Below are 19,677 nucleotides of genomic sequence, written 5' to 3'. Positions count from 1 at the left end.
GTGCCATCCCAGTACGAAAATAAATCTGTTAACAACGTCGTCATATCGCACCTGGACCCCACTGAAATCTTTAGCTGTCCACATAAACACACACCAGAATCCCAGAATCAGCCCCTAAAGGACTGGGGTAGCTTCAAGGGGAAAACACACTTCTAATGAAAGAAAAAAAAAGAAAGAAAAAAAAGTATAAAGTCAACATACATCAATTTATGAAAGATTTGTGCAACTTGGCATTTTAAGGAGATCCTAATTTACGTGCTTTTCAGCTGGTTAATGTCTGCCTCTAGGACGTGGTTTTAAACACGGTATTAACATTGTGACTTTTCTGCTTTTTCAACTTCTATGGTTTTACTCTTCAGAATCCTCTTGCTTATCATGACAATAAAAAGAATAGTTTAATTTTTAATTTAGGATCAGAGCTACTAAGTTCTGTTTTAAGGCTGGCTTTGAATACTACCCTAAATACATGCTGTCTATATATTTTATATCACGTAAGTACAACTAATACAGCTTCAGAATATGGTTGATTTGTGTTTCTGTGAAACTATTAGTTTACAAACTCCTACATTTTTTAAAGTTATTATATTAGCCAAGCATTACAGATTCACACAGAAAACTGAGGCAGGAAGGCAACTCTGGAGATTGCCTGGGCCAACTTAGCTCAGAGCTGGGTCAGTCAATGCAGATTGCTTAAGGCTTTGTCCATCAGATTCTAAATATCTTCAAGGATGGAGACTCCACAGTCTTTCTGAGCATCCTGCTTCAGTGCTGACCACCTCCTGGTAAAAAAGCTGTGAGTTTTTCAAATAGCCTTTAAATAGAATTGCCTATCAACTTTTCACTGAATACCACTGAGGCTCCATCTTCTGTACTGTATCAGATTTTGTACACATATCATGCACATAATGTGCTGTATTTAAACAGCAGAAACTAAAATGGCTAAAGTTCATTAGCTTGCAAACATGCCTTCCCATTTTTCTAGTTAATTTTTAGCATGCAGTTGAGGGCATGACACCAAGAACAAAATAAGGAAACAAATCAAGATGTTCTAACTTAAAAAGAAAGATGGCAGAAATTCTTATTATCTTAGTCTCCTGATCTTTGCTCATCAGTATGCACAGAGAAACCAGAAATGACTAGGTGAAATTCAGTTTAGATCTTCTGGGTTTAAAAAGATCAGGGTGTTTTGGTAAGTTTCAAAGGAAAGTGCTGAGATTTCTTAAAAACCTAAGGCATTTCAGGTGTGAAAAGCAAGCCCTGTAAGGTTTTCATTGTTCTTCAAAGAACACGCTGGAGTACAAAATAAGTTTCAAAATTTTACCCTTTTTAAAGTTTCTAACATCTTTGTTGCTACTGAACATTCCAAAAGAAGGGCTATGAAGAAACATCTCTTAAACTGGAAGTAGAATTACACTGAAGTTAAAAAGAAGTTGCATTCAATTTCAAAATTAATTCAATAGATGGTTTTTAAAAAAGGTGTATAAAATTAAGAATGCAACTGTGAGGCACTACTTGGAATTTGCAGTCTTTTGAAAGTTTGTATTTTTGAAACCTAATGATTCTATTTCCAAAAAGGTGGCTGCCAGACAAGCTGCTACATCACTTAGCAGTTCACTTTTTTCTTAGTGCCCTAAATCTATGGATATTGCCAGGATATGCAGCCCATAAACAAATCTACCAACAGGGTTAGGTAAAGCTAATTAATCAGCTACAACATTTGGCATGAGGATCACCACAGTTAATGGATTATGATCTGTATCAAAGATAATTTTGAATGAAATCTGTCTAATATAGGCTGCTGCTGCTCTTGGGCAAATGAGTCACCATGACCTTCACAGTTCTTCAACAATAGCATGAATTTGTCATTTATTTTTAATTGGATCGCCTGGTATTTTAACTGCCCAGTTTCCAGGCTGGGATCCTACACTTTATCATCCTTATGCTCAATTTGGTGCCAATTGCTGAAGATTTTTTTCTTAGTTATTTCATTATTTGACTTCCTACAAAACTGGGATACAGAAGTCTTATGTACTAAACGTTCAAGCAGAAAGGACACAGCCTCAGCAACTCCTTAAAACAATTTTGCCACCATTTTGGAAAACGAAAAAAAACCAATCCAACATACCTCTGTGTCTATTGCATCATCAGACACTCTGCTAGGAAAGGCATGAGTGGCAGAGGTTGGATGCAGCTATGATACAGACATGGGGGCCGCAAACATTTCAGCCAAGGCAAGCCAGAGAGACAACTTTCCTCTGCTTGCCACAGACTCTGAGTCAGGCTATTACTTATCACACCCCAGCAATGAAATTTTGACTCTACTGAAATCAATGGCAAAACCCTCATTCAGCAGGGCCAAAATCTTGCCCAAGTTTATTACTGATTTTACGGCAGTGACAAAATCTGATATCCTATTACCAAACTCTGGAGGCACCAGCTGCCTTCCTGTTTAGGATCACGCCTTACCATCATGTTTTACCAATTATTAAATAGATATTTGTAGCCATCACAAGGGAATCAAAGAGAAAATAAAAAGGAAAGAAAAAAAAAAAAGACTGCTGTTAACAGTTAACATATATGCTCTAAGTACAACAAATGAATTTTCCAATGTAAAGCCACCAGTTTATTAGCAAAAGGCTTCTTTTCTTGGGATGGAAACTAAGTTCTCTTTTGTCTTTTTTTCCTCTATATTTTATTTTTTTGTTACTATTCATTATCGTTAAATTTCCTGTAATTAGAATTGCTGAATTAGAAACACATGGCTGCTTATGAAGCCAGTGTTTCTCAACATACTGAAATCCCAGAACCATGTTTAGCATGAGAAACCAGATCAGCTTTAATTATTGCTATAGGATTTATGAAAACTTTGCAGAGCTACAAGCTCTATCTACTGCCCTACTTGTACCTGTAAATATAAGCTCTGCACAACTTGAAAGTCATCACACACAGCATGACATTATAATTTAAAAATTCAGCTCCAAAAATGTGTGCTGATTTGACTTCCTAGAGTCTGTAAATAAGTTCAGTAAGTCTGTAAATAAGAGGATAGCCATTATTTTAAACTGTTTCAAAACCACTGATTTTTATGAGAAAAAAATATCACAAAAGCACTGCTGAAGCTATACAAATAAATATATATACACACCTCAGTGGCTAAATAATGTTTCTGCTGGTCCCAAATTTTTATATAGTTTGTTTGATGATTTAGCAATTGCAAATTTCAGTTTATAATGCATTATTTACACAAACCTGCACTTGGTAGAGTTTTTTAGCTCTACCTTATACCTACAAACCTAAAGAAAAAATATTTATTTTTTGTATCACAGTAATGAAATACTAGAAATTCTTTACAAGCAATATAACAGGTTCTTAAAAAAAAAAAAAAAACCAGAGAATCACTGTTCCTAGAGAGAGAGACACTGCCTGAAGATACTGTAAATGTGCTCCCAAGTTCTGATGAGGCAAACTTGCTCTGAAATGCCATTCTGCAGCTGCACAAGGGCAATTCCAACCACGTCTGGTTTTCACCTCCAGTCCCATCTCTGACACGAAGCAGGGCTCTTCATGTATTATCTGACTGGCATTCAGAAGAAATGCATTACAGAAGGTTTTGCAGGATGCCATTTGTGTATTCATAATGAGCAGAAAAAAGTGGAAATGAACTTTATGTGGGAAGAGCAAAAGACAAATCTCCTTTTCAACTCTTATTTTATATGCTTGGGCTATTTTTTAAAACACAAAAAAAAAATGACAGCTTTTACATCCTTCATAGGATGAGCACTGTATGTGTAAAGCTCAACCCAACTTCTACATTTAGCTTTGTCCTTCAGATGAAATATTGACATTTTCTTAGATTTATAATAGAAGTTATAATGATGCAGGAATAAAACTGACTAAAATGTATGCCAAGATACATAAAAGAGAACCTTGCTATGTATAAACTTTAAGCAAATATCATGGGGCAATACATTCTCTGAGACACAGAACTTGTTCTTCCCAGATTAAAATGCAGCAGTTGATTGTTTGCAGTCATGCAGGACTGTCCCCAAAGAAAATGCAATGAAGATTTCAAAGCATAGGGAGACTATGCACTACTTCCATGGCTGGAGAAGAGAGTGAGGTGGAAATTTTGAAATTTACTTCAGGCCTGCCAGTTATGAGAATCTTCCTCTAATTATCCTCAAGTTTAATAGCATACGTTACAAGAGCTCAAAACAAAGGGCAATGATTTTCCTGTAGCTTGGCTTCTGGCATCTCATTTAATTACTTAAGATGGCACATTTCCATGCCCATCAATGGACAGAGAGAGGCTTTTCCAAAGATAAATTCCAATTGTCTCATTTTCTGAACTGTCTTTTAACATCAGATTATGGATCCATTTCTCAAACTCTCCAAGAGTGGGTATCTGAGAACAATATAACACAATAAAAGATTTCAATATATGATTATTATTTCTATTTCTTTGCCTCCAGAGGGTACAGTAAGTAAAGTTTTATCCTAGAAATCACAGGAAAGTTTTCAAAAGCTACAACTGAACTATAAGAGCAAGGAATGAATTCAAAATGTTAGAAAATACTGTGTGGCATGAGTAGAGACAGACTCAGCTGAACTAAAGCACTGTAAGTAAAACACACAAGGATCTCATTTAATTACCTTCATAACCATAAACTTTGAGTAACTTAATTGAACAGAAAAGCCTTATGACAAATCTTTATTTTAAGAAAACCAAAACTATGCCTCATAACCACTATTAGCAAAATCTTTGCAAAAGCAGCAATCAATGGTCAACAGAGAGAGAAGTGCCCAGTGCATGTGTGCTGCAAAGGTTTCCAACATGGAAAAAGAAGCAGGAATACCTGGAATGATAGGAATAGGAAGGGATTGAACAGAACAGACCAAGATGGAAGGAGGACAAAAATGAGATGTCCCAAAGTTGTATTATAGGGAGCATTGGACAGTTTCAAAATCCAGAAAAACAACTCCCCAGCTGGATTTCAGAATGAAGATGTGGCCAGGAGGAAAAAAAAACAAAACAAGTGTGATGCCACTACAGATTTTTAGTATGGAAGGCCTTTATTCATTTAGTGCTGAATTTTAAATGCACTCTTCTTTTGGAGGTAGACCTCTAAAGAAAAACAAAAGAGCAATAGTTAACCAGTAAATTACAGAGAAACACAGAAAAAAAATCTCATTAAAATCCCATGGGAATCATATGCAGAAATTTTTTATTTCAAAACTGAATTCCTAATTTAAGACCTAGGTGTTTTGCTCGCCTGCTGCTAATAAGATGGTGAAAATCAATTTGATACTTTTCTCTTCTCAGAGGTAAAGCCTGAACTCTTTGATTATCAGCAGATCCAAATAAATGAAAATTGTCTATTTAACAAGACCACTATTCCTTCCTAACTTCTTCTTAAGAAGCTCATTGGAAACAAATTCTTTCAACTTTATTCTGGTGTGTTTTCCACCAGGGTATGGTGTCTTATATAGGTAATTTTTCTAACTAATCTGATATCACATTAAACTGCTGAGAAGAGAACAGTTGTTACATAGTCAGCAGAAAAAAAAGCTGTATCTGTTTTCGTGTTCAAACTGAGGCTTGGAGTAAGTAGCTAGCAAGAAGAAAACCAGAAACCCATACTCATGACTAGAAAATAAATAGAAAACTGCCAAACTTGAACTTTAATTCGAGGGTAATGGGCCTGATGCCTCCTCTTCTGTTTTGTAAATATTTTTTCAAGTACTTCCTATATTTCCGATTGAAAGCTGTTTTCCTATTTTCAGTTATGTCTTATTACTCATATTGTGTATAAGGGAAAATGACTTTGGTCTGACTGGAAGACTTTTTTTAAGACCACACAATTCACTCCAGGACATTTTAAAAGCTGTACCCCTGAAAGCAATATTGACATTTAACTTGAGATTTGGCAGGCAGGGGAAGCATATTTCAGGGGTTCTAAGTACCAGAAATCTTAGTTTTACTGTTTTGCAGAAATGCCACCTCAGAGATAGAGTAAATTTCACTCCTAACTTCATGCACCAGTCTTTTCTGGTGTGACAGCTGTACATCATCAGTGTCCCATGCCACCATAACCACCTCCTGGGCTGTGTAATTCCTCATCTCTTACTGGCTCATTACTCAGGAACACACTCCAGTGAAGTATTCCGGTTTAAAACACGTTTTTCAACACACCCTTCTTGGATGGAATGTTGCACTGGTTTGTAACAGGCAAAATGGCAGGAGCCACAGAGGTTTGATTTGGGTGCACTCTGAAACCTTTGAAATCTTGCCCAGGATTATCCACCTCCTTGTGGTGTCCCTTCCTCCTCTCTCTTTCATAACTTTGGTCAAAACAGACACCCATATGTTCTCTTTTCTTCTCCTCAATTTCTACAATCTCATCTCAAACTGACATCTATTGTAGACACTCCTGTGTCCTTTAAATCCCACGGTAAGCTCAGATTTCTAAATGATTTCTAAATTCCAATTCCTTGGATGCTGATCCTCTGAGGTTTTTCTGGCAATAACAAGTCTTCTCAACGTTTCCTTGATTTTTTTAAAAGCAATATAAAAATAAAAGTTTGCCACAAAAAAAAAAAAAAAAAAAAATTAGATTTTGTGCTCAAAATACAAATTATGCTTTGAGTTAAATACAAACTCAGCACAGAGGAACAGCAGCAAGACCAGGTACCGCCCCATTCCTGCACTAGTTGTATTGTCATTTTGACCTCATTTATCATCTTTAAGGTGTTAAAATAGAAATTTTCAGCCCATTGGCAAGCCAACCACACACCAGAGAAAATCAAGGTGTGGGCAACATCAAATGTACTGTCTAACACTTTACTGAATTCAGCAATGAAAAGCTGGAAAAACTTGGGAGGGCTCTAGCTGATAAGGGATCAAACAGTTTAAGAAGGGAAAGAGTTTGTTCTACTCAATTTCTTTTTTTTTTTTTTTTTTTTTTTTTGGAAACCCAAAAAATCAAAAATTTTTCTACCTGAGAAGATTAAAAGAAAAAAGAATTTTCAAAGTCCACCACTCAAGTGCATTACACTGCTTAAAATAAGCAGGTACTGACTAGAAAACCCCTTTTCCAAGATTCCTCATGACATTCTGTGGTACTACTGTACAGTTTCAACAGGATGAATTTTACTAAATTTACATCCAACTATGAACCAGGATCTGGCAATCAGTTGGTCATGTTTTAATATTATCTTCTACTTGGTAACCTCACATTTCCTTGTGATCTGTAGGTAATATGAAACCTACTTCTACCTAAATTTTATGTCTAGGATCCTCATCTTGCCCACATTCTTGCTATATTTTAAGACCACATGGTCTTCACTCCATCATGAGTTATACTGTTTTACTTTAGCACCTTCTTTCCTGTGTTTCACAGAGTTGGGTTTTCTTTCTCTCTCGCTCTCTCTTTTTTTTTTTTTTTTTTCTCCTCTCAGTTGTATTCAAAACACCACAAATGGGAATTTTCTTCATTTTCTTCAAGAAAGCAAACATCTCCCACACACCCTCTGCTCCCTCACTCCATTTATTTTTGTTGATGTTTTCTATCTGCTTTCACAGACTTGGTTTGGATGGCTCGGTGTATTTTGTCTCCATCCTGTGTTTGCTTTCCAGTTTGAGAACTTCCTGGCAGACAGAGTGTGTAAATTTGCTTTGTGGAGCACTGAGGCAAACAGTCAGCACTTGGTGAGGAAGACACCTGGTTGTTCAGAGGAACAGGTGTTTATTATCATGGTATGGGACATATTCTGCCCCTAGCACCTCCCCCATTCACATCAAAAGAGAAAAGACGAACATTACTTTGAACACTTTCGACAAGGAATTTCTCGGTGCCCAATATCCATCATATTTTAAAGGAAGAAAAAGTACCCTAGTGCAGCTCTAGCTTACACAGTAAGACTTTGCAGGTCACCATTTTTATCAAGGGTCTGTCATTTGTGTGTTCTCAAAGCTTAATTATAGTATGTTGCTGAATCCATTGGCAAAATACAGACTCCATGTACTCATGATTTATGTACAAAGGGATTTGTCTAGCATTAGACACACATTCTTAGCATTGTACATGTCTGTTTCACCTAGAGGTAAGAAAAGGCTAAAGTAAAATCCAAACAAAATTACCACGATATTCAAATCCCAATTTATCTTCAGCTATTCCATAAGTAGAGGATCTTCCCACGGGCACTTTCTTAGCCACAGGAAACTGCCATGCTGAAGCTTAAATATTTATAATTGGTTGGGTTTTGAGGGTTTGGGTTCCTTGGGGGGTTTTGAGTTTGGGGTTTTTTTTCTGTTTTTGTTGTTTTTTTGGTTGTGTTTTTTTTCTTTTCTTTTTTTCTTTTTTTGTCATCTATCCAGAATTTGCTACATAAGAACTTCCCACTGTTTAGGTTTTTCTGAAGCAAAACTTTCACACTGAATTTTCACTGGTACATTCCAGTTTTGCATGAGAGCAATGGAGGGAGAAAAAATAAAGCAAAGAGAATTTACTCCTGGACCAAGAGCTCCAGGAAGGTTGTTCCTTGTTACTTTAGAAAGCAGTGGAAGTATTCAGACACCACACCAGGAAATGCAGCTGGAAATAGGAACAATGATAAAGGCTGAAAAGACTTCTCTTAATAATGTCATCCACTAAAGTAGCTCTTGCCATACAAATCAGTTTGATGAACAGGCGACATTATTGTAATGAAAGAAGTTAAACTTCCCTGATCAACTCTTTCCGAGCTTAACAGCTAGAAGCACTGTGCATAAATCCCCCCTGAAAACTCAGAGAACTGTATGTGCTGAGGTGGGCAGGGTGAAGAAATAGAGAATGTGGAAAATGGTGAAGGAAATGGTGTGGAAAACTGGTGTGGAGGGAAGATAGGCCAAAGAGAACACGAGGGAACTTCCACGTGTCCACAAGGCACCACCAGTTGTTCCTGTCCTTCCTAACACATTTTGCTAATGACTCCACTTGATTCAAACATTCCTTGTACATCAGACCTTCAGGATCTCTGATTATTGTCACTGTACTCTGCCCCCTCCTTGCTGCCCAGTGCCCAAAAGGGGATATCACACTTCAGATTACCAACAGAGTCCCAGCTAATAGGGAGTGCCTGTCAACAGCAACTGCACACACTGCACAGACATGCATCTCTACTGAGCTACTGACACAGAGAGAAACTCATGGTCTGCCCCTGAACAGCCAAAGCTCTTTTCTCAGAGATACACAATATCCCTTTAATCACCCAGACCTGGAAGGCAGTTCTATAAGAGACAAGATAGCTCAAAATTAAAGCCTCTCCTAGCTGCCTCACAGAAAAGAGAAAATAATATTCAGAACGTATTTATTTTTCTGTATATCCAGTAGTGGAATCAGCACTGATCAGAAACAACCTCAGCTCTGAAGCACTTGATTAGCAAACAATATAAATAGTTATGCAGGACAGGAGAGAAGGGGATATATTTGTCTTCAGTGCTACTGCCACAACTGATGACTCTGCACAAGAATAGAAGGCACGGTGCTCACATTTCTAGCTGAGAGCAGATATTCCCTCACAGGACGTGTAAAAAGCAGGGTATAATCCCTTTGAATGACCACCCTACTAAGAGCTGTGTCTTTAAGCCTTCCTTAAACAACACTGAAACATCTCAACAAGATGATATTAGGAAGCAGCAAAACACCAAGGGATTTCAGCCCTGTTTAGTGGAGGGCTGATGTTGGGAGAAGGCAAGTGGTCAGAGGATAGTAGGCAGTGGGACAATGGATATGGGGCCTCCCTGGAGAACACCTTTGGTACCCCAGGGACTCTGTCTTGCTGCTGTTCACACTGCTCTGGCCGCAGACATGCACTGCACAGGTTTCCCAGGCACTGGGGGAAAACCCAGAGGAGGTGAAAGGGCAACAATTACTGCATGGCTGCATCCAAGATTATCTGCAGTGTAACTATCTGTGTGCAGGTCTCATAAAATGTATTTATATTGGTGTAATGCATACAGACCTCAAGTAAACCACTAAGCACACCACTTCTGATGGTTTCAGTGGTCTTATTTCCATGAGCATGTGAGGCTTATCCACAGCCTGGGCCTTTGAAACTAAATTTTCCACATATTTCTAATATCAACTGCTTCATTCTTTAAGGATGAATGTGAAAAATCACAGCTCAAACTGATAATTGGTTAATGTTTCACATTGGACAAAATCACAAGCACAACAACTGAAAAAGTACAAAATATGTATTTGTCACATGATAGAGTAAACAGGAAATTTTTAGGCAGTTTTGCCTCAAAAAAGGCTGTTTCTTTTAAAATAAAGTTATTTGCAAGGAAATGTGTCAATTTACTTGTCATTTAAAAAAGCAGAGAGGGTTTTGAAATTGTTGAATTACTCTATTTAAACACGTTCAGGATCAAAAAGTTCTGGTTCTAAGCTCAAAATTTTAATTTTGGTTTTCTTTCTCACAAAGACTAACATAGATGTAAAAAAATCCAAAACAAAATAAAATATTTCAGTATATTCTGACAGCAAATATATGACTTGATCTGATTCACCTTCCCCTTGACCTTTATTTATAAGTTAAATGACAGTTTATGGTTTTTTCTATTTCAGAGATCAGAAAGTATGAAACCTAAAAAAGCCTTATTGACACACATGATAATTACTTTTTGAGCTCTCTTCAAGTTCTGTAAAGTCATTTCATCAAAATACTTGAAGATTATTTTTAGCAATATTTTGAATGTGTCTTTGTCCTCCCTGAATTTTTTTCATCCTAGGGACATAGTTTTTAAAAACCAACCTTAATATTAAAGAGCATTCTTTTTTTTTTTTTTTTTTTTTTTTTTTTTTTTTTCCCTGTGGCTCAGTCTTGCAGATTCCTCAACCAAGACTTCTAACATTACAGATTATATTCTTACAGCAACTGATTGTGAAGCCACAGCAAGAAGTCTTTAATTTAAGGTGAAGAATGGGTATCTGGGAGGTATAAAAAGTGCTGGCAATGCTCCTGATTTACAAGGAAATATTAACATCAACAGTTCAAATCCCAAGACAAAAACAAAACAACGCAAAACAAGGGAAAAAAAAACCAAACCTCTAAATAAAGATAAAATGCAGCATCAGCTGGGACTCTCAATCCTTTTTCTGGGTGAAATAGAGAGTGCTGCACTCAGTGAATCCAGAACACCACCCAAAAAACAGGATATAGATGTTCGGAAGAGGAAATCCCTGCCAAATTTGCAACACATATTAGCGCTGGTATCATATATATGTAACAGGTTCTCCACTCACAGCCATCAACTCTCTGGCCTCTTATAGGATTGTGCTGTATGTCTGGAAGAGGTTTATACCCCAGAGGAGCAGTGCCTCATCTCTTTGAGCTACACTGGACAGGTTTGCTGCCCTTGAGGGGTGATACATCTTTGGTGGGTTGTCTCCTGCATATGTGGGTCAGGACAGGATCTTTGCCATCCAATGAAGTGCCTTTTTCAGGCCTCTTGATGCACAGCTCCAAAATTCTTTTCCACGTCTCCCCCACTCAGGGCAGCTTTTCAAATATTTTTCTACTTTTCAAATATTAGGAATAATCAAAAAGTACCAAACATACTGCAGTTGCTGAAGTTGCAATCTCCCCAGCATTTAAATAATCTATTTTTTCAGTAAGCTACTTCTTTTGTCTAACCCACCTGACCTTCTCTGGAAACTGACCCTTTGTTCAACATGGTTATGTAAAAAACTGTGAGGGTCTGGCCAGGGCTGGTCTCTGATGTGAGCAGCCAGTTCAGAGGAGTGACTATTAACAAGTCTTAATTGCAGCAGAGTGCAATTTAAGTGCCAGGTAGTGTTCATTTTGCACATTTTCACATCTGAATGTCTGTATTCTTTTAGACCTTTCTAAGTTTCGTGTCAAATGGCATTTTGCCAGAAAAATAACCAAACATAACGGTTCAGTGCTAAAATCCTACCTCCTGGGCAAACAGTGATTTAAATGTGGTTTATTATTAAACGTATGTGTATGTGTTAGTAAATATATCCTTATAAAACTGTCACTAGAAGCACAAACTTGAAGTCTTTATGTCACAATAGAACATTTATAATATACCAGAGCCATCACAATTAAAAGAAAAAGGTCAGATGTACTAGCAGTATTGATGAAATCAGCATTTTCACTATGATGTTATTAATAACCCTCTCATTGATTGTCATCCATTCCATTGCATCCTCAAGAAGTCTCCATTCACAGACCAGATGCAAATGGATCCTTTGTCTCAGTGGCATAAAATTACAAAAGCCAAAGTATTCTTGTTTAGCAGCACCGAGACCACAGAAAGTTATTAGGTTATTCCAGAAAAATCAAACACACGGGGCAATTTGCTACCAAGGTTGCTTTTTTCATTCCTCACTGAATCCATCAATGCCTTTGTAAGAACTTAAAAGATATTAGACAGAAAAGCTAATCCAAAAACTTAAGTATAGGCAATATGTTAAGTTTTCTATCAAAAATTATTTGATCTCAGCGGCCATTTTTCTGACTAAATCTTCTGCAAATTATTCCGGCATTTGCACACTTAAAAAGAGATTTTAGACTGTGCTTAGTCAAGGAAGATTTTAATGAAAAAAGCAACTGCTGTAGGAAAGAGTCCAACTAAGAGGAAATATCCAGAAATCCATTTGGTTTACTCAGTGTCACTCTTTCCCTAAGATTATTGCTAAAGATTAGACTCTCACTTGAAAAGGGAGCCTACAAATCACATCTGTGGAAGCAAGTAAAGAAAATATGTGCAATGGTGTGGCAATATTACACTGGACATTCTGAAAAAAACTTCTCTCATCACTTAGCAGCCTGGCCAGTAGTCCAAGACATCCTTCTTTTTTTTTTTTTTTGCAAAATCAACTCAAAATCATATTTATGAGTATCTCTGCAACGTGAGAAGAAGAGTCAGTAAGAAGGCAGGCACAAAATTCTTCCCTTGTGCTTGTTCCAAGCAACAGCAGAAACTAAAGCTCCTGGAACTGCAAAAAACTTACTTCTGAAACAGGGCTTTTATTTTAACAACAACATTCCAGGGGTAATACTAACTTTACCAAAATCAGTGGGATATTAGGACAAACAGGTTGCTTATTCAGCTAAAAAGATCTGTAATCTTTCAGCAATATTTCAAAACCTATTATTTTTTCTAATTTATTTCTGATTTATTTTCTTCCAGATAGTTCAACTAAGGATGTATCATGGAAGTAGAGTTTTATTTGCTTTCTGTGTGAAGTGAAATTAAAGGACTATTTTCAGCATATCATATTTTTCTTCTTTCCTGATTATTGTCATATCTTGAAAATTAATTTAAAGAAACTGCACTGTTTTACAACATTATTTGTTCACTGCACTGAAAACAAACAAACAAACAAACAGACGAAAAAAAACCCACAAGTAAAACCACACAAATTTGCTACATCTACCTGGTAAAAAATGAAATCACTAGCAAGGAATCAACTCTCATGTTTTCATGAAATAAGTTTTCATTTTGTCCAGAAAAGTTTTGCATATTTGTCCCAGCTCAGCTACAAACCACTCACAGAAAATTCTAAGAACACAATGTGAACACAAAATGCTGTTGTCTGAAGACACCTCGATTTTACAGTGGGAGTGTTGATGCCTCCAATCTTTTTATTACCTGAAAAACCATCAACAGCTTTATAACGATGAATGCAATACACTTCAGTTTGTATTTGCAAAATTCCCTTTTAAAAGCAGCAGATGTGTGCCAGCACATCTGGAAACCACTTTTAATTATACTTCCCTCAAGTGGGAAAGCAGTAGCTTGTACCCATAGAGAAGGTTTTATATCTGACCACACAAATGCTTGCAACCACCTGTGTTTTACACTGATTTTCATTATAGACTGTATCACATTACTGCCCTATTATTCCAGCATGCCATTTGAAGCTGTTGTGTGACTAAGCTGCATCAAGTGTGGTCTTGAAAAGGGCCTCCACTCTACAAAAATGTAATAAACTTGATTGCAGTTAGGGTACTTACCACTGAGGGTATCACAATATACATGCTCCTCAAGCTGTCTTCTCTTGCTCTGAAAGTCATAAAGGGTATACAGTAACAGTCATTATTGCCAGTCTGGGAATTGGAATTTACCAAACTAATGCATGTCCCCAAATGAGAGACCTTGTAGGTGTTTGGAATTCCTTCCCCGTACTTGTTTCTTTCCTACTATTAATACAAAGTCAAAAGGTATTTAAGTCAAATGCTCTGCTGCTTCAGCCATGCTCTGAGGCCACAAAAAGCAATTTCAGCTGTGATCTGCCAGCATAATGCAATTTCAATTCTGTCATCAATATTTTCATAGGTTGCAAACATTGAGAGTTATACGACTTGGTTGGGTTTTCTAAACTCAAACCTTCCTCCCCTACTCCCCCTTGCCCCACCCAAGTATAACAGCTTTCTTTACATCACTCTTCCCCATTTCTCACAATTAGAAAAAAAGTTTCAGATGTCTGCAAAAATCTTCTTCACAACAGTCTTTCTATATTTTGGAAGCCTGTAATGTTTACATGCAAGATTTTCTGTGTCTCAGTGGAAGGGAAAGGTCAAACTTCAGTAACTCTCAGCCCTTGGGAGATGTGGCATGCCCAGGGACAGACTCTTCAGGAATGGACACCAGGATGTGCAAATTTGTAAAACACAAGGTACGTCATTATTTTACAGGTTATGTTTTAGGATAATTTGCTCTGCTGGCCTGCACAATGTGCAGGTAACTTAAAAAGCACCCAAACATCTTTTGAGTATAATTTATGCTGCTTAATAATCCATTACCGTGTTTGAAAGAAATGTTTCCCCACAGTTACAGATCTAAGAACCCACATTCACCTGTCTCACATTTTCTGCATATAATTCAGGTGTTAAATTTTCCTGGAACTCATGAAGCCAGAGGATCCCTCACAGGACTGAGCCTTCCCCCAGTGCTCTGCCCAGATAACTTCACACTGTGCTAAAGGCTCTGGGGTCACAGCTGGATGACACTGAGAGAGGCTCAGAGCAGAGCTCAGACCCCAAACCAGCCCCGTGCTCCCCCTGCACCAGGCAGAACAAAAGCTCTGTGCAGTCACAGGAGCCTTGGCTGTGCTCCTGCTCTCTGCCCCCAGCTCAGCACCCCTGGGAGCCCAGGCAGGGCTCTCCAAGACAGCAGAGAGGGAACAGCAGGCCTTGCTGTAATCTACCTTTTTGTCTGGTCATCTCAGAGCCTCACACCTGACACCTGGTAGGCATTTCAGCATTCGGCCAACTATTAAGCTCTAAAGTTGTATAGAAGGGTGTTCACTGGGTTGTATACACAGCTTTTGCAAAAATATTTATAATATTATAAGACTGAGTGTTTTAACAGTCCATAACCCCACTGCTGTGAAAGCATAACTTGATTTCACACTGCAAATACATTTACTAGCCATGCAAAGAAGGCACAATATTCCTACTACAGTTCTTTAGTTATCATTTTTACTTTGCTAAAAACAATGCTCATTTCTGTGGGTTACTTAAAAGTAAAAAGGACCACTGTCTACTTTAAAATACAGACACACTCCAAATATAACTTGTTAAAGCTTTTCCAACTAAACACATTTATAGAGCAAACAAAGACTGAAGCATTCTATGGTTCTATAAAAAAGATAAAAGTATCATTTTTTTGTTTGAAGATGAAGGTATCTTGGAATCCACCTTACAGAAGGAAAATTGTGCCTGATTATCAAAACAATTGGCCTAGAATACAAATTAATTTCATACATGGACATACAAATGGAGCATTTTAAAGGAGATTCACTAGACAGGTAACTGCACATACTGAACTTCATTTGAAATGGTGACATGAATTGATAAATCAAGGTCAGGAACAAGAGTAATTTCCAGAAAGAGAGAAAGGCAAGGAAAAGGACTGTAAACAGCCAGAATAAGCAGTCAGACTCTGCAACACAAGGAAGAGATGCAGTAAACCTTCCTCAGTAAACCTTCCTCTTTGAGGAGTGCCAGTGAAGACAAGGAAGCCGCTTTGAGTAGGATGACAGTGCTAGTCATGCTAGTGCCATCAGGAAACACGGGGAAGAGCAGCCAGGTCACAGGGTGTGGGATCCAAAGACACGTAGTCAGGGGGATTCTCTCTGCTGACTGCAATGGTTACTGGATCAGTCCCTTGCCCTTACTCCTCTTTAACTATCCCACTCATAACGCTGTCATCATGAGCTTAAGGATGTGATCGGGACGGAGAGAAGAAATGTCTTTGAAGTCACGAAATATATCCACCATTCTGGATAGCTGCCATTTTAAAACACTGAGCTGAGCGCACTCAGCCTTAGCAGCAGGTTAACAGCCTGGAAGCAAGGAGCAAACCGAGGAAAAATCCTACCATGCATGCTCCCTGCCTCACTCCCTCTGATTCCAGGCATTTTGGGTGCACTGTGCCATATCCCCATGCCCAGGCAGTCAGGCAGGCAGCCCCTGTGTCTGCAGCCATGCTGGAGCCTGCCCATTGTGCCGCCAATCCCTGAGCCCTCCTGGAAACCAGCTCCAGGCCCAGCTTGCTGCTGCACATATCTGAGAAAGAGAAAACATGTGGGCTCAGGTTCGGGGTGCTGGAGAGGCTGAGAGGCAGAGGGATTGCTCCCAGGAGCAGGGCGCAGTCGGCAGAGCAGCAGCGCTTTCCCCAGAGCAGGGTGGATATCGTGCCTCTTCTCCTCTATAGCAAACTGACTGAAAATACTAAAAAGGTTTTGCAGCCGTGTTGGTCCTGCCAAGGACCAATATGCAATATACAGTCTGTATATTGGTCCTGGCAGGACAATATACATCTTTGTTCTCAATTAAAAACGTTATTTGGGTGCAGTAATTATTTAAAAGCCAAGAGGAATAAGATTTTGTGATTATAACCACAAATTGTCAATTGAAGCAAATGTTTTAAACAATCAAGGTTTGGTAGAGAAAGAAGAGAGAGGGAATAATTACAACCACTGCTATGACTCCATGTAGCCTTCATCCAGCCAGTACAATTTTACTTGTATTCTGAAATCAATGCACCATAATCACAAACCAAAATCGTGGCTGTAGTAAAAACCCGCGTAGGAAACATGCGGATGTGGAGAGATTCCGTCAGGACGTTACATTACTGGATACTGCAAGTGCCCTGCCTGCTCTGTTCTCCTTCTCCTACGAACACAGAGCAACTGTGGCTACCCTAATACTGAAAAATGGGAAGCAGAGCAAGAAAGAAGGGAGAGAATTTGCGTTAAACTGGATTTTCTTGTCTACTCCTGTAGCTTTTATCACCCAGATGACAAAACATTATCATTAGCAGTTTATACCAAAAGTTAACATTTGCCCATGGTTTTCTAGTTTCTCTAAACCACAAAGGTTGGAGCCTGTTATGCACTCCCCTTATCTTACTCTGTTACTTTAGAATCTAAGAGCGCACTGTGCACATTAATCTTTCATGGCAGAGTTCACTGAAGTTCTGCCAAAATTCAATAATTATGTTCCATCCGATCCAGCAATTTATTTATCTCATTGCTGGAATTTAGAACATATAGAACAAAGTGCTTAGTTTATATGAATTAAATCCTTGCTAAAAAAAACAAAAAACAAAAAACCAACAAACCCATAGGAGAAAGCAAAACAGCCTTGTTTCACTTCTAAAGTTTTAAAATGCAGCAGAATCTACTGAGAAATAAAGCTATTTTTGCAAGGCAAATGTTTTCTTGATAAACTGAAAGTGTTCCACGATGTTTAGAATTTCTTTTCTTTCATATAAGTGAAAGTATTTTATAAATATACCAGTAACTTTTATTCAAAAGCATAATAATATGTACCATTTACACTGCCCTACTAAAATATGGAATATCAGTGTCTAATTATCAATAAAAAGACCAAATAAAAAGCAAGAATTTGTTTTCTGAATGGAAAATATATTTATTTACTTTATTTGATGTGGGTAACTGAGAGTTCAGCGTTTCTATGGAGCAAAATCTAAGGTACAAAATTACAACAAAGTTAAGCTTCATAATTGCACTCTTTCATGATGTGTTTGCAAACAAATAGAAAACATAAAGCCCTGGAGTAGGAAGATTACAGATGCATTATTCCTGAGGGCTGTTAAAAATAAAGATGGCACAATGGAGAATACTTTATATCCTTCACCTGTTTTAATGTCAGGAAAAGTAATTACCCAGTCATTTATCAATCTATTTATGAAGAAATACTAATCTACTAGTTTTGGATTTAAAAATACAATTCAGTGTCTATGCGTTTCAAACTTTAAACTTATAAATACAGAATGCTGATTTATCTGATGAAAACATGACTTTTTTTTGTATGTTCATATAGACAATAGATTTCTTCATGAAGGAAAATCCTAATTTGGTGTCTGCAATCAAAAGCCCAATTTATAATGTTTCAAGTTTTGAAGAAAAACTTCATTACTTCATATATTGGATTTTACCTTTCAGTCATGCTATAAAAAGGAATCTGGAATTAAAAACTGTTCACAAAGTTTTTAGAGAATAACTTGCTGTGATTTATAACACAACCCTTCACCAACCAAAATAGAAAAGAAAACCTCTAGAAGTAGTACACTAGCATGTGTCCATTATTTCCCAGTAAAACCTTCTATGCAAAACTAAGAATATGAGACTAAAACATTTTAAAGTTAGTTTTACAGTAACAAAGTGGGTATGTGCATATTTTAAATTAACAGTACCTAATTCAGCAACCCAGGAGAAATAAGTTCCATGCACCAGCAAATAAATTCCATAATGGTTTGCAAAAGCTCTACTATCACATTTACATTTGCACCAAGTATGATCATTTCCTGGCAATGCTTTACATTAAAATAGGATTCAACAGTGACGTATTTTTCCCCTGTTGTAAAACTTTTCAAAAGCCCCAGAAAAATACGATTAAGTTATATGAGTTTTATTTTACTGTAGTCCTCCATCTATTCTCTTACAACATGTTCATCTTGCCTGCTTATTTTCATTGCAAATACGTGTTACGGTTAAACTCGTAGGAGACTTTTGAGTACTGTAACTCAGTCTGCTGCAACGTAACAATGAACAAACTCTCCCAGCCAAGTTACATGAAAGTACCGATTCCGAGGAGTCTGTAAAGCTCCAGCTTTCTCCCGGTGTATCTGTGTCTTGCATTCTATAATAAAGGAAAAACACACACCCGCCCCAACACCTTACAGAAAATACAGTTTAACAGAAGAAAGACAATACCTGCAAAGCCCATTTTAACGGCAGCAAAAAGGATCAAGGCTGGGGGCAGGGGGCAGGGAAGGTGAGAAAAAGGCTGTTCCATATCGATATTGCTGCCGAAAGACAGTGCTGCTTATAAATAAACAACACACACGGGGAGGAACGAGCAAATCCTCGGCTACGGCCACAAGTGCAGAAATGCAAGATAAAAATACCTGACAAAAGAGCTGCCTAATGCATTTTGTCTTTATACAGAACACACGTGGAAACGACACTGGGAGTAGAGCACACACAGCATGTAATAGGAGGTCCTTAATTTCCAATTCACAGAGTAAATTCACAGAACCTTCAAGTGTACAATAATAATGTATTCACTTACGCTGCCAAACTTGTTTATATAATATCAGCAAGGAATAATAACCCATTTATTGCACTG

The 19,677-nt window shown here is 37.7% G+C and overlaps 1 long non-coding RNA gene across 3 annotated transcripts in view; it reads right to left on the bottom strand.

Annotated features, from left to right (window-relative positions):
* Positions 1-19,677, bottom strand: part of LOC136375292 (uncharacterized) — a 132,234-nt gene that overhangs the window by 77,644 nt on the left and 34,913 nt on the right. For 2 of the 3 annotated variants that reach the window (XR_010746058.1, XR_010746057.1), the window contains exon 2: positions 14,032-14,080. The exons of the other annotated variant lie outside the window; for it this stretch is intronic. This is a non-coding gene — a long non-coding RNA (uncharacterized lncRNA). The remainder of the gene's footprint in view (positions 1-14,031; positions 14,081-19,677) is intronic. 3 annotated transcript variants of the gene reach the window in all.

This window comes from Sylvia atricapilla, chromosome 2 (assembly GCF_009819655.1).
Source record: "Sylvia atricapilla isolate bSylAtr1 chromosome 2, bSylAtr1.pri, whole genome shotgun sequence".
Classification (NCBI taxonomy): Eukaryota; Metazoa; Chordata; class Aves; order Passeriformes; family Sylviidae; genus Sylvia; species Sylvia atricapilla.
This window is presented reverse-complemented; position numbering and strand designations above follow the sequence as displayed.